The sequence below is a fragment of the Colias philodice genome, chromosome 8 (genome assembly GCF_061535455.1).
Source record: "Colias philodice isolate Cphi_HAF_F1 chromosome 8, ilColPhil1 Martin Lab GWU primary, whole genome shotgun sequence".
Classification (NCBI taxonomy): Eukaryota; Metazoa; Arthropoda; class Insecta; order Lepidoptera; family Pieridae; genus Colias; species Colias philodice.
Genome location: NC_143093.1, coordinates 11,697,720 through 11,725,661, shown reverse-complemented (window position 1 = coordinate 11,725,661; position 27,942 = coordinate 11,697,720). Strand labels below are relative to the sequence as shown.

General features: G+C 31.8%; 1 protein-coding gene, 1 long non-coding RNA gene and 1 pseudogene across 3 annotated transcripts in view; 1 reads left to right on the top strand and 2 right to left on the bottom strand.

The window, feature by feature from the left end:
* The window catches only part of LOC149486837 (uncharacterized), a 332,103-nt gene that overhangs the window by 119,014 nt on the left and 185,147 nt on the right, over window positions 1-27,942 (bottom strand). The window lies entirely within an intron of this gene.
* Window positions 1-27,942, top strand: part of Adsl (adenylosuccinate lyase) — a 30,339-nt gene that overhangs the window by 556 nt on the left and 1,841 nt on the right. The window lies entirely within an intron of this gene.
* Window positions 596-26,666, bottom strand: LOC149486848 (uncharacterized; annotated as a pseudogene). Its single transcript, XR_016315992.1, has 9 exons — window positions 26,520-26,666; window positions 21,585-21,781; window positions 19,592-19,721; window positions 19,042-19,152; window positions 17,921-18,040; window positions 8,265-8,429; window positions 5,333-5,438; window positions 2,707-2,838; window positions 596-1,898 (listed from the first exon to the last, which is right to left on the bottom strand). The product of XR_016315992.1 is annotated as an uncharacterized LOC149486848 (transcript).

Here is a 27,942-nt window from a genome sequence, read left to right as displayed (position 1 = left end):
TTACTAGTGATTTTCAATTTGTTGAAACAACTTAATGTCTCTATGGTCATTCTTATTACACATTGCAACAGAAGGATAATTTCAGTTTTATTCAACAATTGATATTTATATAATTGTAAATCAATATGGTATCGATAATAGCACCTCTACCCTGCAGATCGGGTGAAAATTTTAAATGGCAACATTTTGTTGATTGTCAGTGTCATTATTGAAAGAACATCTATTCGGATAGTCGTACTATCATTTGTATAACCTTCTTTTATTAACACTTCTTTTATTCAATAAAAAAGTGTAGAGGTGTACTCGTTTCCAATGTTATCTTTCATGATTTTTAAAAAGTCTAAAGCTATTGAAAGGTTTATTATTACATAATATTAGTGCTCCAGGTTGAGATGTAGCTAATTAGCCACATTTTACTTGTGGTGTCTCTTTTTCTCACGATAGCTTTCTTACATCTCACTTTGACGTCCCATCATGTGCTGTTTAGGTACATACAAGAAGGGTACATACAATAATCACTAAAACTGGTACAAAATTCTTCTTTTCAAATAAAACTAGCAATTATGTTAAAACCAGGTGAAAAAATAAAACGATAATTGCGATGTAGTATTTATTAATAAAAATTCAACGAATACATGTCTTAAATTATATCAATACAATATATAACAGTATCTTTACATTAAAGAACCGAAGTTCTGTGTATAATAAGTATTTAATAAATAATTATATCTATGTTACGCGAGTACCTTCCGTATATTACTGCAGATAAGGTAACATTAGCGCCGAATATATTAAAATATGTTACATCAATCGCAAAAGCATAACTTATCATTGCTATAAATAATCTTACTCTATAATTAAAATAAAATCTCGTTATATTATTTAAATGTTAGTCGAAAAAATAAATGTTAATAAAAAGCGCGGGAATATGCATCAATTAAATCTATAAGATCTTTCATAGAGAACAGAAGGGCAATAGATTAGGTACCAAAACATTTAATTAGGTAGGTACTTCTTTATAAAATTTGAATTTAAATTTTAAACTGTATGTTTTATTTGTTTTTATTCATATTTATCATCAAAGATCGCAAAAACTTATGAGGTTCTTAATTCCTTTTAATGTGATTGTTCTTCGTTAAATGTTTTGGTGGATAGATGATAGGCATATAAATGAAACTTATCTACCACTGGACGGATACTGATTACTGCTTTGGTTTCCCTATTTCCATTTATAAACTTAAATAAAGCTTTAACTAATTAAAATATAAATATATTTTACGTTATCTTAAAACTAAATACCTTATCGTGCATATGTACTCTAATAAAAGTAAAAAGAATTGGCGGTGGTTTTATTCGTAAAGGCTAAAAATAAAGTTTAATTCTAGAATATAGTACATGGGAATGTTCCAGTAATTGAAAATTAAACCTAAAATAATGAGTGCATTAATATCTAAGATTCTTGCACTTCGGCCGTAAAATGTAGCTGCTCTTGGGACAATATTAATGAATAATACTATGTTCTATACAAAGCTACTCTCGAGGACAACATTATAACTTATTCACATACATTATAACTATCTTATTCATAATACAAATATAATATAACGTTTACAATTCATACTTTGGAGTAAACAAAAAGTGATAAATGTTCTAACTTAATAAATCTTAATTTAAATAATGCCTATGTATAATCTGTGCAAATTTTATAATGTGTCGATAAATATTGTATTATCTGTGACATTAGACGTGGGTTTAATAATCTGCTTCCTTCCTAAAGGTGAGGAAAGCGTGTACGAGGAATACCGCTGCGTCGATGATAGCAAACACGCCTGACGATATGAGCAGGTCGTATGAAGCCTTGTTTGGTCGCACGTTGGCGTAGTACGACCTGTGCCAATCTGTAACAAATAGACAAATAAATTAAATGTATGCGTTTTTAGAAAAGGAATTCCTGCTCTACCTAATAATAATAATGAGCGCCAAACTTAATCTAGAATCGTATGAAGTTAAGGTGACGTAGAATCGTCGAAGGTGTTTCGGCGTTGTGTATTAAATATCCATCCAACAGCTCTTGATAATAATCTATAGTCTATTGCACTTCTATAAAATATAATATATTCATCTTCACAAACTAATATAGTTATGAATAACAAAATTAATATTCACTACAGCAACACAATCGCATTGAAACACAATTCATGCAACATGTAACGTTACAACTCAATGGCCCATTAAGATTTTATAAATAGGCCGTTACTTTAATAAGAATTATTATCCGCATGGTAAAGAATCTTTATATGGCGGTGTGGGGGTTTAACCTGTAATTAAAATTTAGTGCGTTGTATTGAAGCTAGAGCATCAAAAATACAAAGATTCATTATTATTGACCCAGGATGTCAGTACATGGGTAAAGTAAAAAATTGGATAACCGTTATCTTCATGACGTATAAATCTACACTATTTACGTACATGGTTTCGTTTTTGCCTAATTCCCGTGGACACACCATGAAAATTGCTTGTTATTTCATTTTTATATAATGTTTTTCAATCGTCTAACGAAGACAAAAAAAATTACGAAGTAAATCAAAATAAAATTTGCTGCTGTCGATTTTTTTTTCTAGTGGGGAAATCTTTCCTAAGATGCTGCTGTCGATGTCTTAACTTAAGAAATAGCAAAGAATATATTATGTACTACAATAAACTTACCATAGAATATGACAGCAGCTGCGGCGGTGAACATGATGACTCCGATAATGGAGAAGGCCAGCGAGGTCCGCCAGCCCGCCGACTCGCCGAACAGGCGCGCGATTATCAACACCCCTGTTATTATTATGAAGCCTGCAAACAAATATAAGTTGAATCAAAATTAATAGCTAGGGTAGAAGTAGATATTAGCTAGAGAATTGTGAATTAGACATTGTGATTAAATAACTGAAAATTTATTTGGCCAATGTTTCAAAATAATGTTTAAACAATATCATCATCAAGCCTAATAAGTTCTCCATTTAACATTATTTTTCATATGGTTATCAAAATATTTAAAAATAGTTGATAAAAGATTGAATAAAAACGTTCATTCTCGTTTGTCTATTTCTTAATGCATTAAGTAGAATTACAGTAAAAGTTCCTTATTCGCGCTTCCTTCATTAGCGGTTTCACTATTCGCGGATGGAAAAAATGCGACCTAAATCCTGTATTCGCGGCCAAAAATTCTTTATTCGCGGATCGAATCGGTACATCGGTACATACATATATGTATTTACCTAAATAAAAATCATTCGTTATCCTTAGTAAACGCTTGAACTACAACTATGAATTTATAATGTCGACTAAAAAAAATGAAAAACGAGTAAAAAGTGACAAGCAATTGCCTAAACCTGAAGATAATACCTAATTAAATGGTAATTAATAAATATGTTTGGTTAAATTAAACTGGTTTCTTTATGTATTTGCTTTTTTATTTCGTCACCTAAGAACGTATTCCCTATAACCCCATACAAATTACCATTCCTTATTCACGGTTTCTCTATTCGCGGCACATTTACGGAACCTATTACCCGCGAATAAGGAACTTTTACTGTACTGTAACAGAAAAAATAGAACGAAAAGCAAATTACATGTAGCTATCAAATGGCCAATTATTTTCAGAAGGCCTAAGTGCATATTTGGCTGAAAATAATCGATATAAATCACTAGTAATCAACTTTCACAAGATCGAAATCGATTTTCCAGTGAAGTGAAACTGATCGCAGTTGCATAATGCATTATGATAATAATGTTATTGATTTCCACTCGTTTAACATTATTCGCAAAACTGAATTAACATTTGAAATGTTTTGTCAAATTTCAACGAGATTGCATGCGAGATTCGCATTCATTTTCTAAATATATATTGACTTGGGCCAAGTGAGTGAGGTGTTGTAACTTGTAAGGCTGCGAGGAACGTAAAGATGGAAGCTGGCTATAAAGGTTGCGTACGTAAAATCGCGATTTAATCAATTGTCATGACTTCTGTTTGTAGTAATTAAAATCATTTATCACCAAATTACCCTAATAGCTTACTCTCCATGAAAAACACAACTCGTTAAAACAAGAGGTTATGTTTCGCTTCTTTTGAATTCAGTCGACCTCGGTTCCAAGTCAGGGACAATCATCGCCTGATTGAGAACTTAATTAACTTTGACGTTACTAATCTGCTCTTAATTGCTTGCCTCATACAAGTGTCAATGCCTCAACAACTTTAATAATAAGCTATTCAATTACACAGTTAAATTGAATACAAAGATCCTTGCTTGTCTCATAAATCCTTTGAATTAGTTGACATAAGAATACAAACAGATTAAATATATTGAGTTTCTCTGTCCTCTGCTTGTCCTTATCCTACTTCTTAGCGAAATGAGTTTTATTCCCCATTATTCCAGTCTCCAAGGCGTTGTCTCATCATACCACTTATAAGACCATGCTTAGATATCTATACATTATCGTTAGGGCTCGTTCTACCTATATATTTATCTACATTCATATTATCTTATGCTGGTCTACTAACATCATACATTATTCCACATTTCAATATTCATCCTTACAAGCCCGTAGAAACAAGTGCTAGTTCCATGAAAAAATGACATAATTTTGGGGTAATTTAGTAAACTTTTTCAGACAACATTAAAAATAGTGTCTCTAACTAGAATTTACACATTTCGTTCAGTATTGAGTTTCAAGAATGCTCTCATTAGTTCCGACCTCACAATCAATAATTTGTTAAATTGAAAGATTACAACAAAATCCATTGTCGCAATCAGGTCACGGTTTACTCAATTGTTTAAATATACTCTAACTTTGCAATTTTCTTGTAATTCCTTTGAAACGAGCAAAAACAGTAAAAAAGACGTCAACAAAAGATTTTTTGGCTTTAATCATAAATGCAGCAAGGATAAGGCAAACACTCAGTCTCACTCACTCACTCTCTAACTGATCAGTAATTTTAACACGGTTACTACTAAGGAAAAAGTTTCTCTTATAAATGTAGATATTAGTTAGTCTCAGGTTCATTGTTAGAGACTGTTAGAAGATCCACACCTTTTATTTTTATAATCATATTATGAGCAAAAAGGTGTGGATATGTTATTCGGAGGTGGCACGTCGACATAATATGGCTTATAAGCCAAATTTTACTTTAGATGTTTCTTTTTCGCTTACGATTTTTGATTCATGCCATCCTTGACGTCTGATCGTGTGGCTAGTGTACCATTTTTGAAGAGCCAATGGTTGGACATCTTTTTACTTGTAATATACAATAATTGGTTAGAACCAAAGTTAGAACTCATATACTCACTGGAATACGTGGAGTAGATGAGTGCGATGTGTCGGTGGTCGCTGCTGACCACCTGCGGCCAGTACAGCGCGCTGATTATCAGCCCGATCGCGATCACTGCTAGCACCTAAAAGGGAGGGAATTGAGGTTTAATATGCTTCGTAATAATATAAAATTTTTTGCAGTTTAAATAATTTCATGTTTATCCAAAAATCTATGTATTTTAAATTCACTGAAGGTTAGAGAATTTGCTAAAAATCAATACCATTAGGTACTTAAAACTAAACGCAACATAATGGAAAAATAGCTAGGTAACGATTTCTAAGGATTAATATCTATCAAAATACGAATTTACATTTGAGAGCTTTTTCATTTCTTTATTTAGATTAAAACTTTTTAAACATGAGTATTGTAGCTTTCTGCTGAACGAATTTTAACAATCGTTTAAGTATTTTTAAGTCTATCCATTTCATACATTTAATGTTTAAAACATAAGCGTAGAAAATGTAAACAAAAGTGTGTCAACAGAACATACTATGCGTTAATGCATTTAGACGCCACTGGGACAAATATTACGGTCATTCTAAACGTAAGCCCAAGTCGGTACGAAGGGCAGAATTGTATGTCATTCGCATGTCAACCACGTACCTGCCACAGATTATAAATAACAGCTATTTGTATGCGTGATCTTGTTTTAATCATTGTGTAAAATTGGGGACATAATGGTTGGCAGCCATTTTGTTTTTATTATAGTTAATAATATAACTATTTTCCTGAGATGACAGTGAGCAAATTGCCTTTTTTTTCCTCAATTTAAGTAGACGTTATAGTATATTATGTAATAAATATAATAAAAAGTGATTCAAAACTATGTGACGCATTTTTGATTCATTTTATAGCACGCATCTAGAGCCAAAATAACAAAGCTTTTCATATTATGGACAATCGGCAAAGATACAGAACACTACATAGGTAGGTACAGCTGCGTAAGCTTTGATGTGATCTTTGAATATATTATAGTAAAAAAGATGGTTTTAAAAACTATAAAAAATAAGCGTTACATAAACTAAAACACTTTTAAGTTTTTACTTTTTGTGAATGAATTCATAACGGAGAGAAAGTAAAATTTTCTACATTATCTGTGACCTGTATGTGATGCTTCAATGAATGTTCAATGAAAAATGCTTTCACTCTTTATAATAACATTTAAATTACTTTCAGTTTTTAAATTTAGACAAATAATAATCATTTTAAAATGTCATTAAAACACAAACTACGAAATACAGGCAGACATTGGGCAGACCTTGTGCAGACATAATTAGAGAGCAATTATTGACCACACCTTGTGGGTACTGAAAAAGGTTCATAAAAAAAGTCACAGCATCTACTCATTTTCTATAGAAATAGATATATACCACAATTACCTACCTGCGCATGAGTCACACACGACAATTATGTTTGTTTACACGTGACACCAAGGACGCGGAAAATATAACATGCTTCAGGTAATTTTATAATTAACTAAGCGACATCTATGTTTATTTATAAGTCGATCTACGTTACATGAAAATCATCCCAAAGCATATAAATATCATTTCAATATTGAATGGCTCGTTAGTACTAGGGGTACATAGATTCATGATATCTTAGAAAGATTTTAAAATATTTTGTCGGAAAAAGGTTTTCGCGCGATGATATTATGAAGAACACGCGAAAAAAACCGCAGGTATAAAGCTACTTATTTTGTGACTGATACCTTGCTGTTCCTGACATAATATGTATCACAATATCAAATTTGACAACACGTTGTTTCCCACGGTGGCCACCAACTGTGCATTTCCTTGTAATTATTTCGATCGATCTGCAATTTTATTTAACCTTGTGTGCTTTGAATTGTATTACAAGTTACAACGTATAGTATCTTTAATTTAATTGTTACTTATTTGGTCCTAGTGGGATCAGACCGCGTCTTATAATCAGAGGACGTTAGTTAGGACGTATTTTTATATTTAGTCCTTCACGGACTCAATAAATTTTAATTTCCATTTGAAAAATAGGAAGATTTTCTTTCTCATATCATTAATCGGCATATTTGCTATTCCTATATATCCTAATCTAAACTGGCTACATTTTAGCAGCATTTCTAAATTAAATTGATCTTATGTAAATCTTGATGAAATTGAACGGGGCCCAAATGGCATTTTTATTTTCATATTATTCTAATACTACTAGTTGACGTATGTAAAATAAAAATGCGAATAGCGTACACCACCATTATTAATAAATTATTAAATTTTCATAAAAACTACATAATCAAAGAGCACTTTTATTAACCGTTATTAATTAACAGCTAACACTCGACAAATTACTTCCTCTGCTTTATAGGAAATTGTTTTTCTTCCGCTCTACATTTCAATTTAATTGTTAGATTAATTTTAAGAAAGCTATCGGTCTATTTCATATCTTTTCTTTGTAAAAGACGGATGTACTTTCTTGTAACAGCGGCACTAATAAACATTTTATTTCTTACCGCCCGGGATGTAGGGATATATATTTCCAGGAATATAGGGACAGATAAAGTGACTTTACTTTAAATACTATGTAGTGAAGTTAAAGTATTTATATTTGATAGAAATTATATCCTATTTAATAATAAAGTATATATAAACGATTTAATTGGAATATGCATAGATTACTTATGTAATAAAAAATGAAACCATGTGTCACATTTTAACCAAGTAAATAAACGGCAAATAGGTAACAATCTGTCCTGTGTCTTTCTTTCACGCTCGCGTCGCAAGTCGCAACGAAGTGATTTGATTTTCGTCAGGATATATAGTTAGGAGGTTAGATGAATCTTTATATAGGGTACTTTTAACCGCGTTGAAACATCTCGTTTCCATGGAAATTTTCCGTCTTAGCATTAATAATATACTCCTATAGGTAGACTCACCAGCTCGACAGCCCGCAGGCCCACGCACCAGTTGCGCTTGAGCGCAGCTGCGGCGCGCGTGTCCCGCTCGCTGCCGGAGCCCTCGTCCTTCTTGGCCTGCGCCTCCGCCTCCCGGTCGCCCGACATGGCCCACACTACGCGCGCTCCGCCCCCGTACTCCGATACCTTGAAAAATAAATAATACTGTTAAAATGATTATGATTAGGCGGTTGAACATGAAATGTATAGGGTAGTTTCACTATTACTAAAGAAATATGCTGAATAAGGCTGAATCCATGTCGTTATACCGTTTTGAATTATTTTCAGAACCTATCTGATTCTGCCTACAATCATTTAAAATTAAGGGTTTTACGATTTTAGATTCGTTTTAAGGAACGATTTTTGGAAATTCTATGTGTTAGGAAATATTGTATGCTTCCGTGATTTCCCAATTTAGTCTTTAGACATTTGAGAAATTAAAATACTTTTTATCTGATTTTAAACTCGAAATATTCTTTATAATATCATTTATCGTATTTTGAACACCGATCGCGATCACGTGGGGACTGAGTTACCTATATCACAGATTACCAAAGAGAATACAAATAGTATTTGTATTCTCTTTGGTAATCTGTCGTGTCGTCAGATTACTAAAGATTACCCTATGTATTACGTGTTTTGACGGTAATCCAAAAATAAATCAATAATTATTTGAGAACTACCTCCGCACGATTTGCGTTCTTATCCTATACTTACCTTCTAATTTGTAAAATGCCCGTCCTTATTACTTTATTTTATTGAAGCATAATTATGTAAGTAAAATTAATTTATAATAATAAAAAAGTGCGTATGATGAGTAAGTACCAGGCGCGCATAAGCAGGCGGTGGTCCCGCGGCCGCTGGATGCCAACCGGTGGCGCGGAACGCATACGTGCGCACTTTCCAATGCTGCTCTAACGCGGATTTTTTGAATTATCGCATGTCCACGACTTTCCAACCGCGCAGTGAAACTGTCTCATTAATTAATTAATGTTTATGAGTTTGCTCTGCGTCGCTTTGATGGACTGTTTACTTTTATAATGGTATTAAAGTTTTTTTACCCGACTACGGCAAAGCAAAAGGCGTAGTCACACGTTACATATGTATCTACCGTAGCACTTTGACAACGTGTGACTGCGGTTTTCCAAACATGAAAATTTATCTCTACATAGTGGAATATTGCATACTTCAGAATAGTATTGTATATTTACAACGAAGGCATCTTGGTAGAGTCTACTGTGTCCATTTACAACTACAACATTGTTCAGTTCAGTATTCTGAAAATCTTGTTTTATACTTTTTCAGCGCCGCTTTTTGTCGTAGTTGGGTTTTAGTTTTTTTACTTTTTATTATTTATTGACGTGCAGCACTGTCACGTTGTTGAATATAAAGATTAATTTATCGTTTAAATTTATGGTTTGCCTACTGAATAATTCTACTGCGTAAGTAATTAATTATAGTTTTAATTATTTTCTCAATCTTTTCATTTTTATACAACGTAAATGTTTATCTTCTACGTGACTATCTTTCGTAGCATTATAAGATACATGCATGTTAAATAAACATTATTTTATTATTCGTAAAAAAATTATTTGTAAAAAAATGCTTAATATAAAATTATTTATTTTTGCGATTTAAAAGCGTTTCTGAAGGAAATTTAGTTTAATAAGTAAATGTTTAGAGTCTGAGTATGAAAATAATTAATAAAATAAAATGAATAAATAAATTACAAATTTATAAAAGTACTTATATATATATAAAATAAATAAGTACTTAGGTACTAGATAATATATAAAAGTACATAATATCCGTTCCAGCCTTTTAAGACGTCCACTGTAGGACATAGGCCTCCCCCAAAGATTTCCATAACGACCGATCACCAGCGGCCTGACTACATACATTATATTATGTTCTTCATAAATCAATGAAACCTAGCAAGGTTCAATTGATTTCATAGTAACGAAAACAACATGTTTACAACGTGTAAATGCATTACAGCTTTCAGCAATCCAAGCTCATAGCCGTGCGTCGATGATCGAGCTCAATTAATTTCAAAACAAAACAAAAAGTTTACGTACCTACGTGGCGTCGTACACTCAATACATATCTTCATAAGCTTTAATTCATTAAGCCGTAATACTTTTAATTAATTACAGTTTTATTAATACTTAACGCTCTATTTAAACTACACAGCATTGTATGTTTTTGTACTTCGTATTATTTATTGTGATTATTCCGTTATCTATACGATACTTGTAAAATGTCTATGGTACGGAAAAAAAGAATATTTTTTTTTGCAACATTTTTATCTATAACATTTAATTACAAGAAAAAATTCAATTAAAATATGTATAATAAATGAATACAGCAAAATTTAATCCTTACCAAACAGTTCGAATATAAACAGTCCGCTGGCTGATCAAAAAACACCAATCGTATCACTGGCCGAATAAAAAAAAACAAATCACTGAAAAATTCGAAATAAGAAAAGCGCGGGAGCGGAGTTTCCCAATGCACTACGGAACTGTAGCTACGGGCGCTCTGTGTGCTCGTTGCGAGTCGACTACAGCGCGTCCTACTATACTGCACCTCTACACTTCATCGCCCGTGATTATCAAGAACTATGGCAGCTACCAGAATTTTCCCATAGAGACCCCGGTATGAACCTTTGTAGAGAGGAGCGGGGGATCAACTTACGCTGGTCTACGTAAAGGCGAGTGCACAATCTTCCATTCATTAGGAGCAGTTATGTACACTAATTCTCAAACATAATCGCACGTGTGATAATACGGTATTACTCGCCAGTTAACTTTGCACAGCGTTGTGCGAGCTTAATGCTCTGTGAAGTTACCATATTACAATAAATGTAAATACAACCTTCAAAAACGTCAAATATTTTTGCGACGCTTTTTGAAAACAGATAATCTCGTTTTTAGAATAATATTTAGCCACTTATCAATTTATAATCAACGATTGATATTTGCTCTATATTACAAAATATTAACTTTCTTTAAATGATATTCACTAATAACCATTAAGTAGATCAAAATAAAATGGCTGAAATAGTTTCGTAACGTTTATTGTAGTCTGGTTTCTCTCAAGTGCGCCCTTAGAGTACATCAAAAGTATATTTTCGGAGCTGATTTATTGACAAAATTCGATTAAAATTTTCCGTGATATCTATTGCTTCGTCTAAAAGTGTTTACGCAATAGTTCTTAATATACATAATGAATTTTTTACATTAAGTTTCCCGTTCATTATTGATACGATGAATTCCTACTTGTAATCGGGTCAAAAACTATATACTTATTAAAGGCTCTACAAGACGTAAAATTAAACAATTGTGATATTTGTATAAGGTATTTGAAGAAACTTGCATATTGTTGCGATTTTTAAGTTTTTAACATTTTTTTCTTTTCTTCTATCATTAAAATAGCAGTGGATATAAAGTAGACAATTTGTAGACATTTATTAATAGGTTTTCGTCGTTTACATCTGGGTTCGCACCCTTGAAATTATGTTTTACAAAACAAATATGTATGACTATGTCCACTTCTAACAACTTCCTGTAAAAAATTGCTTGATAATAAACATTAACGTTTTCATTTTAAAACACTTTTATTATATATTACTAGCTTCACCTGTATGTTTGTATAGAGTCGGTTTTCTTTAACTCTGTTTTAAACCATTTTAAACGGACAGATTTCAACTTTGTACATTTATCAATGACCGGTAACATACAATATTTTCATCTTATTAAAGCGTGTTTTTTAGTTTATTAAAATCATATTTATTAATAGTAATTACACAACAGCTACGTCTCAATCACACTTGGTTTCTTTACAGCAACGTACCGTGATACAATGAGCAAAGAAATTCGACTTAACTAAAAAAATGTATAGCATCTAGATGTTATTGTAAGACTAGATCATAATCCCCATTTTATTTGTTTAATAATATTTTGTATATTTAGAGGACAATGTTTTGCGTGTTACATTACAAGCGGACGCCACTCGTGCGTTAAGGTTACTTCTTTTGTCAAGTCCTTTGTCTCAAGGCTCTTAGTGACTTACTTTGGTTAGTGAGATACATATAAGGGGGAAGTGATTATGGTATTTCTAAGAGCAAATGAAGACATTTTTTCACCCATCGTTTAAAAGATATAATAAATCATGCTTGACGATGTAGTAGCAGAGTGCAAACTTAAAAAAAGAAACTACTAGCAAGGTTATTTTACAGTAGTGAGTAGGTAGGTTGGTAGGTAAAATGTAGGTAGGCACTACTTGATTTAGGATATTTGAGAATATTACACGTTGTGCGTCTTGGTGTCTATTTTGAGAATGGTATTTCAGTTTTTTTATTAAACGCGCGTATGCTATATCAGACTATCATCTTAAATTTTGCTATGTAGAGCGAACTTTTATCACTCCCAATATTCTAACAGTAAATATCATATAAGCTACTGAAATAGCATTGAAAAAAAAACTAAGATGACCAAGCTGTGTGTAATATTATGTAGCTATTTGCGAATTGAAAAGCCACTTTCTAGCGCTTTCCGGTCTAGAAGGCGTGCATAGCTGCATACTGCGCGCGCGCACGATCACGACCACGTGAACATTATTGCAATATAGTTATGATATGCCATAACTGTTTAGTGGACATTCTGATTAAATATTTTTATACGTTTTTAGACCAACCAATTTCTTGTTAGAAATTGCTGTAGGACTCTACAGCACTATCTAGGTTCACGATTTTTCAATAGTTATACTAAATCTCTAACACTATAATATTGTTATGTACGTAATCTTTCATTTGGAAGAATTATTTATTAACTAGCTTTCCGCCCGCGGCTTCTCCCGCTTTGTCTAAAACATAATAAATTATATACTAAAACCTTCCTCTTGAATCACTCTATCTATTAAAAAAAACCGCATCAAAATCCGTTGCGTAGTTTTAAAGATTTAAGCATGTGCCTATGTCCCTATGTAGGGACATAGGGACAGAGAAAGCGACTTTGTTTAACACTATGTAGTGAAGATACTATCATTTTCTTAGGTTCCTAATGTACGATGTAGAGCTCAACTTCACAATACAATATGATTAACTGAAAACTTGCCCTAATTCAGTGATCTTATTCACACTTGAGTCATGTTTAATTAGAAACTGTAATAATTACAAGTAAACCGCGAATTCTTTGAAAACGTCATGAAATTCAGTTTTCCTCCCGTTGATAGCGTTTGCTTCAACACTACAATGAAATATTGTTTGCGTCAATATGTGGCTATTACTCATATTACAGTACATTTAATTAAATATTTTCAAAATATTATGCTGTTTCAATCGTATTTTGTAAAATATAATTCATTGGTATGTTATTGTATTATTAACGATTGTTAAATTAGTACGATTATGAAATTTATTGTAAATAAATAACAACTTATTAGTATAGTGCTTGCTGAAGTTTTTATAAGTAATATCTGTTCAAGGCTTTAATCGTTGCATTAATCGATCGTCTTATTCATAAAATATGCATTTACGAGATTATGCACATATTACAGCTAGGCTAGGGTAAATTTAAAAATACATGCCGGGGAAAACAAAAATTAAATTATTTCATACAATTAATGTAGAGTCTATTTTCGTCTGCCCTCATAAAAACAATAAAAATAAATTCATAGGTACTTGAATAAAAATAAATAATTTATTTCCGAGGTACCCCGACATATTATTTCTTTTGAGTCTAGTCTTGTCCGTTTGTCCAAATATAAATATGGTCGTCGTTATTAGAACAGCAGTGTGGTGTGTGCAGCTAACGGCACCTCACCAAATGAGAGACGCACGAAGGGACATAATATTAGCATATATTAAATTTGTAGGTTTGCTGGCGTTTGCTTAACACATTCTTTGGTGTTAATATAAATTGCCTTTAGACTTAGCTACCAAGAGGAAATATTGAGAGTGTGAAATTCTCTATTATTTAAAAAATCTCATTTATAATGCATTTGAAAGCTCTAAAACTAAGGATTAAAATTGCTAAGGATTAACTTTTATCCAACCTATCAACAGGTCAAATTATTTTCAAAATCAGAAGAGTAACTTAACAGAAGAATTAAAAGAACAGAAGAGTAACTAAAGAAGAAACAAAAATAAAATTTCCTTATCCTAACTAAATGAAGCTTGAAAGTCTTGGAAATCGCTTGTAAAAGAACATAATAATTGACATCATAGTCAAGGTCAATATGTAATGATTCGATTTTTCACCAGCAAAAAGTCAGAAAATTTATTGCAGAATGCGTTAATCTAACAGCCTATTTCTTAATTATTACTAATTGGTATGAAATTGATTCAAAAATAAAACGGGAAATCATTATATTATATAAATATGTAAATTCGAAAATCAAAATTTGTGCTCATTGTCAAAAATGAATAGAAGAAAATTTACTTAAAAAAACGACAAATTAAAAATATGTGTGCAAATAAATGTTACTAGAACAATAAACAGCTTATGAATCTAAGTCAATGTTGCCATAACACAAGGGGACAAGGATTGCAAAGCGGGTCACCTTCACGAACGCACCCCGCCGGGAATTTTGGCGCCAATTCGGCGACAAGATGGCGGCGCGGCCTGGCGGGAGACGGCGATCGATGATACGAGTATAGTGCCTACTAGAATTATTTGATGAAATTAATAAGGGAACTATATTTTCTATCACCAAAATTTATATTTGTCATCAAGTTGTATCACCTAATAAATAGATCTATCACCACGAAATATTTTCGTTCTCAGATAAACAAAAATTGTTCCCAGGTATCAATTATCAAATTAATGTTAATATATGTGTTAAATAAGAGATCGATAACCAATAAAATTATATTGCATTACATGAATATAAACTTCGTTCTTATAATAACAGTTTTGTTACTTAAATAATAGCTCTGTGCTCAGAATGGTAGATCTGTCACCAAATAAAATATAAATCGATTATCGATCCCTGACTGCGACTCCTTTTTATTTGATATTTTGTCACCAATACAGTAGTAACATTTTATTTCGTTCAGATATGAAATTAATAGTATTCGTTACCAATAATTTAATACATCAATTTATAATTTTAATGAAAAAATGATCAAAGGGGCGGAGACAAATTGGCGCGCTTTAAAAATTAAGAATAAATATTGATTATTTTAACTTTAATTAAGTGTTTTATCTTCTATTCTGCTAGCCATAAGCCAGCTATTAAACCAGAGCTGATTGTTCAGTGGTAATTATTTTAAACAATAAATATTGATTATTTTGACTTTAATTGTTTTATTTACTACTCTGCTAAATTTAAATATAATTTATACTACCAGTGGAAATTTAGAACCTTGGGAGTCTAGTAAGGTAGCAGAATCTTTTGGTTGAAACGATGATGACAACCCTAATTTTTTATTTGAACTTAATGCAACTTTCTAGTAACATAATATGATTTATTGGTGATCTCTTTAAATAAGTTTGCTTAAATACTTATTAGGACACACCTATTATAATACATATAAAAACATTTATTTGGTACTAGACCTTATATCTCAGGATTTTAGGTGATTTATTGTGGGACTGATTTTGCATTGTTTGGTGCCTACATTTTGGTGACAGATCTACTATTTTGAGGACAAACCCTATTATTTTAGAAACACAAAACTAATTAAATTGGTGATAGATTAAATGATACCCAATTAATAATATATGTTTTTTTATAAATAATTTATAAAGCTGGATAAGACTGATTTTTAAGAATTTATATTTCAAATGTTAAAGAGGTAAGTAGGTAGGTACCTACTATTTAAGTTCGCTACTCGTCATCGACGGATAAAATATTACTTAATTAGGTAGGTTTGTATTTTCATACAATGATTCTCTTTAATTAAATTAAAACCATTCTACTGTACCAGTAGATTGAAATGTATTCCGAATCATTCATATTTCATACCAACCTTATTAGGTACGTGGAAACCAAAGTATGTAGTAATAAACGCGAGAATATAATGTAAATATGCAGTTGTAACTAAAAATTTTCTATTTAAAAATATATATAAGATAATTTTCCATAAAAATTTAATTCGTCGTTTTAATTGTAAAATTTTATGACAACAAAATTCTCAAAACAAATGTAACGTAAGTTTTATTATAACTTTAGTTATCAGAAAGCGAATTCTTTTTACGATCCAGCAGCGAGATACAACAAAATTATTCACATATTATGCGTATTCAACACTACAGCTTAATTTATTTGAACAACATCATATCCACAAAGAAATTACCCCATGTTTATTAACTCCACGATTTACATCAGTTTTTGACCTCAAAATCGGTGCAGCACGGCGACGGCAACAATAGCTCATAAGCAATAACGCGTCGTGTGCGCAGTATTGTTCGCCAGCACGCCTCGCCTATACACTGCTACCGTGGATGTACATGTTTCATTAGTTTATTGTAATTTGTAGCGAGCGATTGAAATTTGACGATGTGACCGCACGATTTTTATTTTTTTTGAAGTGAAATTTAGTGTAACTGCATTTTTTCGTTACGCGTGACATTATTCCGTTACGCGCCATCTTTTTCTTATCCCTACCACGCGTGATTCGACGTATTTCTGTAAAGTTGCATATAGTAAATTATTTTTTGAGAAATAAGGTCATAAAGAAGTTTCACTTCTTACGTGTGTACACTAGTAGTTACACGCACACATTTTTTTTGTTAAAAATAAAATTATTGGTTCAGAGTTCTAGTGATTCTAGCTTGTCCTATTATTCATTAAGAAATAGAGAGAAATGTTTTATAGCATAAAAACTAAAACAAGATTTTTTTAATGAATATGAGACATGTCTTCTCTATATATTATCCTGAACTCTATATTATTTCACTCTAGATGAATTTATGCGTATTTTTTCAGTGTTTGAATATTAAATTTGTGTAAATAATAATATGCAGTAGTGTTGATGAGTGTGATTTATTATATTTTTTTTCATATAATACTAAATATTTTTACAAATCTCATACATGCAAGTTCTATAATTAAATGCATAGCCAATAGCCATGCACGCAAAATATAACCTATTTGCATACTCATTAAATACGCTATACATATTTATTTTAGACTCGTTGTCATCACGCCATAGTGGAAAATCATATTTTTCTTGATGTAACTCGCAGTTCAAATACAATTGAAACAAAGTCTATTCACTCCCTTATTGTCTAGCTACACAAGTATTGACTTAACATACATATTACTGTATGGATGAACTGAATCCCATAATATAATGGCACCTCAGTCCACGCTCGCTGGGCCGTGTAATGCGATACATGTTCCCAATACCTTGTGCAACGTTAATGTTTATTTTGAAATACTACTACAATTTTATTAGATGTGGCACATTGTAATAAAAGAGTAAATACAGCATTTTGTAAAAATTGCATCTAAAATTAGAGGGTACGTTAATTATTACTAATATGAGTTTTGAAAGGAACGCTTCTCTTATAAAATGTAAAAAATTGGGCAAATTTTTTCGATAAGGTTCATAGATATTTTTTTCACGTGGTATAATGAAAATAAATTTAATAAAAAAATCGCACTATGTACAAAAAAATATAACTTACGTTTTCCGTGAGAGGCGCAATTTTGACGGCGTACAGATCGACGCAAAGGAACTCCTTAGAGCCGGGCGAGATGGTGACCAAACTACCGGAGTATATGAACTCCAGTTTTTACGCAATCCACTTTTATTCTCGCACTTTACAACGCAAAAAGTCTTTTTCGAAATAATTTTGCTTTGAAAAAAAACTTAAACGTTATCAGCAATAATTCCTGCAGAAAGGGCGATATTTAAGAATTGTCTTGCCTTATTCAACCAAAAATTAGGTTACAATTTTTAATTTACTTGTAATAAGTTCGCAAAATGTTCGTCAAGTCTAGTAGATGTGGCAGAACTGAACCTAACACAACAGTGTCTGACCTCACGTAGGATGTGCTACTTGACCCCTGATCCTTATAATTTGACACTCATATTGACCTCTAGTTTCTTAGCTTTATTAGCGTTATTAATTAATTTTTGTCAAGTGTTTTATTCCCAGGGGTAATTTAATAGTTGCCATTATTGAAAAGAAGATGAATTATAATATTATATCAAAATTAATTGCAAGAATTGAGAGATTCCATGATTCGTTGTGCATGGTAATTGGTATCTATATACGAACTTAAATTTCATTTTTCAGTAAATATGTTTGTAATACGGCAAAAAATTAAGTAAACTTTGTAAATGGATGAATTTGGGATGATAAGGTTTGAAAAAATAACACAAATAAAAAAACATTAAAATTATTTATTTAATCATATCGTTATAAAACATTTAAACTGTCATTATTTTACAAACTGCACTAATTAAATAAAAAATAATTAAGGTGGGAGACACTGAAGACCAAAGGAAGACGTGAGTTCATAAAGATAATTTTAAATGAAGAATAATCTTAATAATTTATATTTTTGTCTTCAAATTTTAAATTTTTTCAAATAAAATTATTTCAAAATAAAATTTTATAAGTTAATTGTATTTATAAAAAAATATTTTTATTCTATCGATTGTTGTGTCTGTGACAATATTTTGGAAATCTATAATTGTATAATAATTCCCAAAATATTGGTCTCATTTATATCGTTTATTCCTCTCACTCATGTCTTCAACTGAGAGCTGGTGAAACATAACTGTTACTTAACTTAGAACTAACTAAGGCTTAAGTTACATCTCTTTAGAGAAGTGTATGACGGATAGAGCCGTGTCCAGAAGATAGACTGCTCCCTGGATCACACATAGAGCTCCAACTGCTAAACCGACCTGAAAAAATATTGTTATTTTGTTAAAATTGTTCCTTCAATAAGTTTGCTTCTTGTGAGTAGATACCATTCAAGTATTTTTTTTAATTATTGCTTTTTAAAAGAAGTACGTAACTTAGATCGCGAAATTAATATTCAGTTAGGCCGTATGCAGTAGGTATGTAAATAATGTGTGAATTTTTAAATAATTTTAGAGCTTTTTTAAATAATGGTCTCTATATTTTTTTTCGTTTTTGTAATCCCTCCACATTGATGAATAATAAGTACTGGACCCGCGGTTTTACCCGCTAAGCTGCGCTTTTTTGGACTTAATCGATAAATGGACTATCTAACACTGAAAGAATGAACCCGTAGTTTCTGAGATACTCGCATACAAACAAACTCTTCAGCTTATTATTCAGCTTATTCGTAAAGATGGCTTTGAAACAATCGCTACGTACTTGTTTCTCGGCAAAGACGAATTGGAACTGGTGCTCCCCCTGGTAGCCGCCCCAGTAGTGCAGCGCCACGGCGCCCACGGCCAGCCACAGGAACACGCCCACGAAGTTCATCACTATCTCGGAGAGTGCCCTGGAATGTGCACATTCATTATGTAATTATGAGTTTACGAACAAACACAGAAATACCTATTATAGTGTTGTTGAGATTTTTCGTGGCAGCATGTTTTCAAAAAACTGTTAAACCTCAATATTAACACCGATTTTATAATTGTAGTTCTATTATTTCTAATTTTTGTTCTAGATTAAAATAGGAAAACTTAAAATTATTATACGGCAAAAATTGTTTTTAAAATTTGTCTTGAACTATAATATAGGGCATGAGGTTTATTCGCGAAAATGCCAATTAAATTCAGAAAGTTGGTTGAAAAGATGAAGATTCGCACTAGTGAAAACGATTGTGACCTTACTAATTTTATTTAACACGTTCACTGCGGCACCTAAAATGCCAATCTTACCGTTGTTGCGGCATGTTCCATACTTCACATCGGCAAGTTCACCACTGTGCGTCATGAGCCATTTTTATCACATCGCACCTTCTGACTTTGAAGGTTAATAATTTCATGAAATTTCAAGATATTTCAAAATTTTTTTTTCAGATAATAGTATATATAGTCTAGTATATACCGCATAAATAGCTTTTAGTTTGACTCAATAGTTTAAAAGATATGAGGGAAAATGTAAACCCCTGATTTTGTGAAAAATTATTTGCCATCCCGCACTGCGTTGATACGGCATGTTTACAGTAATAGCGATGGGAAACACTGTAAAATAAAACATCGATATCGATATAAATCAATTGTGTATATTTCAGTCTGTTTGTTACAGATAACGAGATCGTCGATACAAAAAAAAAACACATATAAAACAAGGTACTTGATAGAGTACTATCAGGAAATTGTTCAGTAACTTTTGTTTTAATTTGTTCAGTAACTTTTGTTTTAATGTTTCATATTATTTTCACAACTGTCATCACATTTTTGCATTAATGCTACGAAATAAAAGAAAGTAAAAAAACTAAAGCCTCTAAGGTATCATTGTCATTTAAAAAAACTCAAAAGAAAAGTGCTTCGGTCCTGGTGCATCACTATGCGAGACTGACACGCGGCGCGCTCGCAGTACAGTGCGGCATGAGGTGCTTGTCCAGGCAAAATATTTGACATGCCGCACACAAAAGAAACGGTTTCTTTTCTATGCGTTGTGTCCAATATTTTGCCATACGGTTTTTAAACGAAATTGAGTCCTACTTCAAACTGTGATCACAAAAATATATTTGTCTCTTTTCTAGTCATTGATTAACATATGAAAAACCTCGCCGCACCACGGTGAAAACTGCGATTTTGGGCGCCGCACTGTGGTGTAGTCGCTGATGGCCCGATACTGGACGTGCCGCAGTGAACGTGTTAATTAATTAGTAAATGTTTATTCATACGCATTGTATAAAAACGTTAAAGACGTAGAAAACGATAGCTTTTTACTCACGAGTAATAAAAGAAAAATGTGAACTAGCATATTTAACCATAAACAGGGTAAAAGTATCGTAGAACCGGTGTCTAGAGGCGGGAAGAAATCAATCATATATAAATATCTTCCGTCATACACTTTTACATTTTACACGTTTACAGGAAGTGTAGATCATAGATATTGTTAAATTATAGATTTTATACGTATCCACTATGAATTTGCTACGTGATAATTTATAAAATCGGAAGTTTCTAGCATATGTGGAAAATATATAAATTTAGTTTTATTAAGGTTTTGAAATTCTATTTTTTTTTTGAAATATCTCGCTCGCCTATTGCCATATTTACCTACATTTCACTTACGACATCCTATTAGCTTAATAATACTTTCTACTATATTTATACAGACAAACTGTACATAAACATATCTACTTATTATATTAGTACGTATGTCTTTACAAAAGAGCACTCACCTCTTATGCTCAGTTGTACCAAACAGATACGTGACGACCTGCACCAGGGTATATATGAGGTACCCCACAATCACGCCAGAAGCCACGATCTCAGCATCCGGGTTCTTCTCCTCGTTGAGGTTCCACGTCCCCCCCACTCCCAGGAACTCGCCATTGTACCCCGTACGGTATAGCACTACGATGATTATATTTAAAACCTGAAGAATAAGAAGAATTGGTTAGTTTAAGTAAAGAAGAATCGATCCTTCTTAGAAATTTCATCAATTAGAATATTCTAGAATCATTTTGTAGATATTGCTATAACATAGTTTCACCATTTAAAGAAAGCATTTATATATGTATGTCAGTTATTGAATCTATGAGAAAGTATTGGGAGATATTCTTATATTTCTACTTCATCAAACCAAAGCACTTGTATTTTATTTAATTTTAGATTATTATCTTATATCCAATCTACCTGTTTACGCGGAAGGAGTGCTGATAAAATTTTCTCTACATTACCTAGTTGAATAACTTCACGTTGACTCATAATTTGCCGGATGTTAGATAGTATTTGTAAAATGACGAATTTAAATTAATTAATTAGAAGAATATCAAATAGTGTATGATATTTGTCTATTACTATTGTATACAAGAGGCAACTAGGTCTTATTAATTATAAGAGACTATAGCTATCCCGCGTTTTCAAAGAAAAACCTTCATAGTTCCCGTTCCCGTGGGATTTCCGGGATAAAACCTATCCTATGTGTTAATCCAAGTAACCCTATATAATATGTGTGCTTAATTTCATTGTAATCGGTTAAGTAGTATTTGCGTGAAAGAGTAACAAACAAACACACACACACACACATCCTCACAAACTTTCGCATTTATAATAATAGTAGGAAGGATGTTAATAACATGAACATATATTTATTTTTATAATACTATTTCATCATATGTAATATACAATAATAACGTTTAATTTATACATTGGTTAAGGAACTGCGGTGAGAACATGACAAACGAAAGGAAAATTCACACTTATTTACATTTAACTTCGTTACATAATGTTGTACCTAACACTTATTAGTATCCATCATTTTCATTAATCCATTACAATTTATTATAAACTGGATTTCCGCCCGCGGCTTCGCCCGCGTTTTCAAAGAAAACCCCGCATAGTTCCCGTTCCCGTGGGATTTCCGGGATAAAACCTATCCTATGTGTTAATCCAAGTAACCCTATATATTATGTATGCTTAATTTCATTGTAATCGGTTCTGTAGTATTTGCGTGAAGGAGTAACAAACACACACATACACATCCTCACAAACTTTCGCATTTATAATATTAGTAGGATAGGATATAGGTCCTATGAACTCATGACACACAACACAGAACAATTATTAATCAAAAGCTATAGTCATTTGTCCGTTTCACAGTCGTTGGTGACGTTTGATTGATTTGTGAGATTTGGAAGATCATATTGACGAATGTGTAACTAACTGCTAACTGTGATAAATTAACTTTTAAAAATGTATATAACATATATCCAGCATTGAAAATGTGTGAAATTCAGGTTTTACCAGTAAATTTTAGAAATGAATTAAATCCGTTGTTATATTAACACAAAAAGCTATAATGAATTCGTTATCCGCACTTTAATAATGTGCACAAAAAAATTACATATAAAACATTAACAAACAACAAATTCTAACATTATAAAAAGTAAGCTAAATAAGTATAATAATACATATGTGTATCTAAGTTGAATCATAGTAATATGATTATTTTCAAACTATTCAGTAATAGTTTCCAGATTTTATAATAATTGCACGCCTCATAAGCGAAGCGTTGAGGTGGGTACTACTGTCACTTCGCGCAAAACATCTGATTTTTCAAACTTAAAATGTCTTTATGTATCATACATTGCACTTGTAAGATAATACATACACACACATATTAAGAAAAAACACTATTTTTAACGTTCATGATATTTTTGATGTCATTTTTGTTATTTAAACTAGTTAAAAAACAGTTTAAAAAAGTTCTGTCTTGGACGTCCGTGTGTCTGTATGTGCGGATCCTTTTTCTTGTTAACACGATAGCGACCGAAATACTTTACTAATCGAGTCTTTTTTTTTCTCTTACGCTTGAGTATGCTCAGGAATAGAACCCTTTCATTTTTCAGGGTCTGATTCGATGTGGTTTAATTGTTATTAAATAAACAAAAATAATAATTAATAAATATTTATTAAAAAAAAATTATGAGGCGTGCACTTTTGGATTTTCCAAATTATTTAAGTTTATTGAGCAAGACACGTAGATATGAATGTAATTAGTACGTCTTGAAAACAATTGACCGACTGCGACTCATCCGCCACTCGCAAGCTCCAGAGTCAAAAGTCAATATTCCTCGCCCCTGGGTGAGCCACAGATTATGTACAGACAGAACTGTGCCAGACCTGTACCATGTCTGTACATTTATACTTCGTTAGTTATAATTAATAATAATAGCAGGAGAAGCGAACTGAAATATGAGCTTTTACTTGAAGTTTTAAAATATTTTCATTCAGCCAAAAGGGGGCAAACTTTTTTGTTTCTTTGGGCGAGAATCAAACTGTAGAAATAATTATATATCTACACGGTTTGCGCAGTTATTAACGAGGTTACAAACACTGAAACTCTTTTTATGTTTCATATTGTTGTTATTTTTTTTCAACCTAAATAGAAACATTTCATTATTATTTTGCAATTTATAAAATGAAAATATGTTTCGTTCCGTTGTCTACTCTATGGTGGATACTGGACAGCTGACAATTATCTGTGCAGTAATAATCGAGTTAATTAGCATCTCGCAGGAAGGCAAGATTGTAACAATTACGGGCGAGCACTTCCGTGCGGATCACGTGTGATACATTCAGACAGCGTATATTTGTTTATGTTACCTACTATTGTTTGTATTACTTTTGAATGCCGCTGTAAAGGTACAGTGTCTTTATTAGCAAACATTCATGTAAAAGTGAAAATTATCAAAAGTTTTGTAGTTATCGTCCAATAAATCAATTCGTTTTTTAATCACAATAGTTTTTTAATTACAAATAGTTGAGAATAAAACAGCTGCGTGATTGGAATAGTTTCAGGTATATCAATACGCACGTATGATTGATTTTATTTATTACCTATTAGGTATATCTGCAGGTCTAAACCTACAATTATAACTCTTATAGGTACAAGAAATTTATATTCAGATATTGCATTTATAAGAATTACAATTGCATAAGACTTATGATTCATTTAATTATATCCTTTGTGCAAGGCATTCGGATAGCAAAACAATGGGTCAGGAGTCAGGGTGTTTCATTCATGTTGATGTTTAGTCTGTTTGCTCAAACGTTCTTACAGGTATCAGCGCAAAATAATAAAAAACACGTTGCAAATTTAATTATAAATAAATACAGCTACCATAAAAATATTGTGTGTGAGATTAAAATAAAATATTATCACGATAGCGTCCTGAAACTGTTTGCTACTATGAATCTCAATGAAAATAATGCGTACGCAAATATTGACTCGTGTCGTAAGTCACTGGTGAACTCATAACTTGTAATTACTCACGGTTCTGGCCCACTCGTATCTGATAAGTTATCAGCTTTGTTTTGCAATAATGAACACTACACATACCTACCTTACAGTTAAGAATGTGTAAAAATCTTAGAGTTATTCATAAGTGAGCTTTAACTACGAAATCCATTCTGGATACTTAATTATCGCTGATATGACTAAACTAGTCATATAGTTAAACAATTTGTTGGTTAAATTAACTTTAAACTAAGATTAAAAAAAGCTATAAACGTACATTGACTTGTATCAAGCCGATCTTATTTTTTAAAACAATGGCTAATTACATGCATCGATAGTTTAGTTGACTTAAAACATCAACAGCAGCTAACAGGTTGCTTTAATGACTAGTTAATTATCTATATATACCTCGAGTCTCTTAAATATAATAATACCTCTTTAATCTGCTTAAAAATTTATGAAAATAAAGCCCTATATGAGAGGAGTGGCGTTATCAGTTGATAGTGATTGAGGCCGCGATAGCAACCTTCGTCGTAGGAAAACAAAAAATGGGACGCCGTGTGTCATTGAAACCAATATAAATATTATCCTAGGTACAGATAGTGTTACAATTTTTAATTAATAACCGAATGTAATTGTAATTCACAACTATTTGTTGCCAATATTTTAAATATGTGTTCATTAATTTAACCTATACGTACCTAAGTTAGACAACGTTGAAGAAACCATGGACCTATTTGTCCAAAATGACTGTATTCCTTTATTAAACCTCATTAATTAGTCATGAAATATGACAAACAGAGGAATATTAGCTCATCATGGAGCTAATTATATTAATCAATAATAATTGATTAGAACTGTTAGCGCCGGTTCACCGCAATCCATTCAACACTATCCTATATGGCCTATATTAGATGAATCATGTCATTAGTCATCTTTATGCTATGTATCATGCTATTAAATGCTAGTGGACCACCTAGAGGCAATGTTTGCGATGTAAATTTTAATATTAATTGATTATTACCATCGTTCGTTTAATTTAGATGTTCTGAAACTGCATAATGCTAATAAATTGTGAAATAAAGTGTTTCCAGAAGTATTTTTAGGGAATCAAACCTTCATTCTTTGTACCTTTATTTCTCTGACCTATTTTATTTTATTATAATTCAAAATTTGTACGAAGTCAATGTACTGATAGCAAATAGCAATACACCACAGTGATTCTTATCCTTATTCCTAACCTATTCTTTTACTTTAGTGTTTGAATGTTTAAATTTATCAACATTCCGTTATTATCTTTGAACAACTTTTTACCTAAATATAACCTATTCTTGATGATTTTCTGAAATATGACGTATCAGTTTTTACTCACAATTTTGAATACTTTCACCACGATAGTGGCGATCGTCTGAACGGAGACCATTGTCACTAAATCACTTTAGTCCTTAAAAAACACTTTACTTATCTATTTAGTTTTCACTGACAATCTTTTTGTCCGTTTTTGTTAGCAGGTGGGTCGTCACTGGTTCGTTTGCTTTATCATTTGCTGTTATCAGCGGTACTGTTGTAATCTTATCAGCTTCGGCGAATTAGTAGGGCAGCTTGCATTGTCCTTTGAGTTTTTCGTTCGCAATTAGAGTCGGTTAAGGTATTTTATCTTCACAATGTTAGCTATCAGCTACAAGTTTAGAGTTACATTCATTCGCGATGATACACGTTATCGTTATGAAATTTCGACGAATTTATATTTATTTCAATAGAAAAATAAAATAGCAACATGACGTAGCTGGGTCAAACGTCTCACAAAAATGATAAGATATAGAGCTCTCAAATATATTCTGGACAGAAATAAAAATTGAAGCAAGTGCACAACATAACCGTGTATTTTATGTTTTACTTTTCCGCCAGTTATAAACAAATCTTCATCACTTATACAAACATTTATCTCATCATTATCACTATTTTATTAAGAATTTAGAATCTCCCTTAATAATTTTCAAGAACAACATTGAGCTAGTCATCGTTGAAATTCCAATAACAATAGAATTTATTTCTACGCAATCTATAGATAAGCTTTTATTTGTTTGCACCGTACAAGCTCTATATTGAATATATAATATTATTGTAGTTATTCTTATATGTATAACGTAGCAAAGTAAAACATATTTACTTATTCTTATCAATTTTAATGAGAGGCTGAAAATGTAGTGTCTTTATTGACCATTAACATACAAAAAGTTTTATTTCCAAGTGTAAACGAGATTTCGTGAAGTCGTTAGTCTACAAAATGTTTTATTTTCTTCACTTTCACACCCACACTAAATGCGTATTTATTTCACGACGTTAGTAATAAAATATTCTCAAGAGTTGTAAAGTATCATACACTCGTAGTTTGCTTAATGATGTTTTACGACTTTCCTTCCGTGTGGTATCATAAAATATATCCGATGCTAATGCAATAGCAACTAATTTTATACTTTTCGAATTAACTTAACTTACTTATGTAATGAATGTGAAATTAAAGGAAGTTTGGTGTCATGGAGACTCAATAGCTGATCAGATTTTACGGTTATTTGTTACGGCTTTGTTTTAAACGAAATAAGATTTTACAATACCTATTTTTGCCAAGTTCGATATACTTTTATAATAAGATGCCCAGGTAGACTTAAAAAAAATATTTCTTAATAATAATTGTGGGAAATTGTTGCGCTCAATAATTTATGTCATCAAAATATTTTGTATAATCATGTGCAGGGCACAGGCCCATAAATGCACGATTTTGACACATTACAACC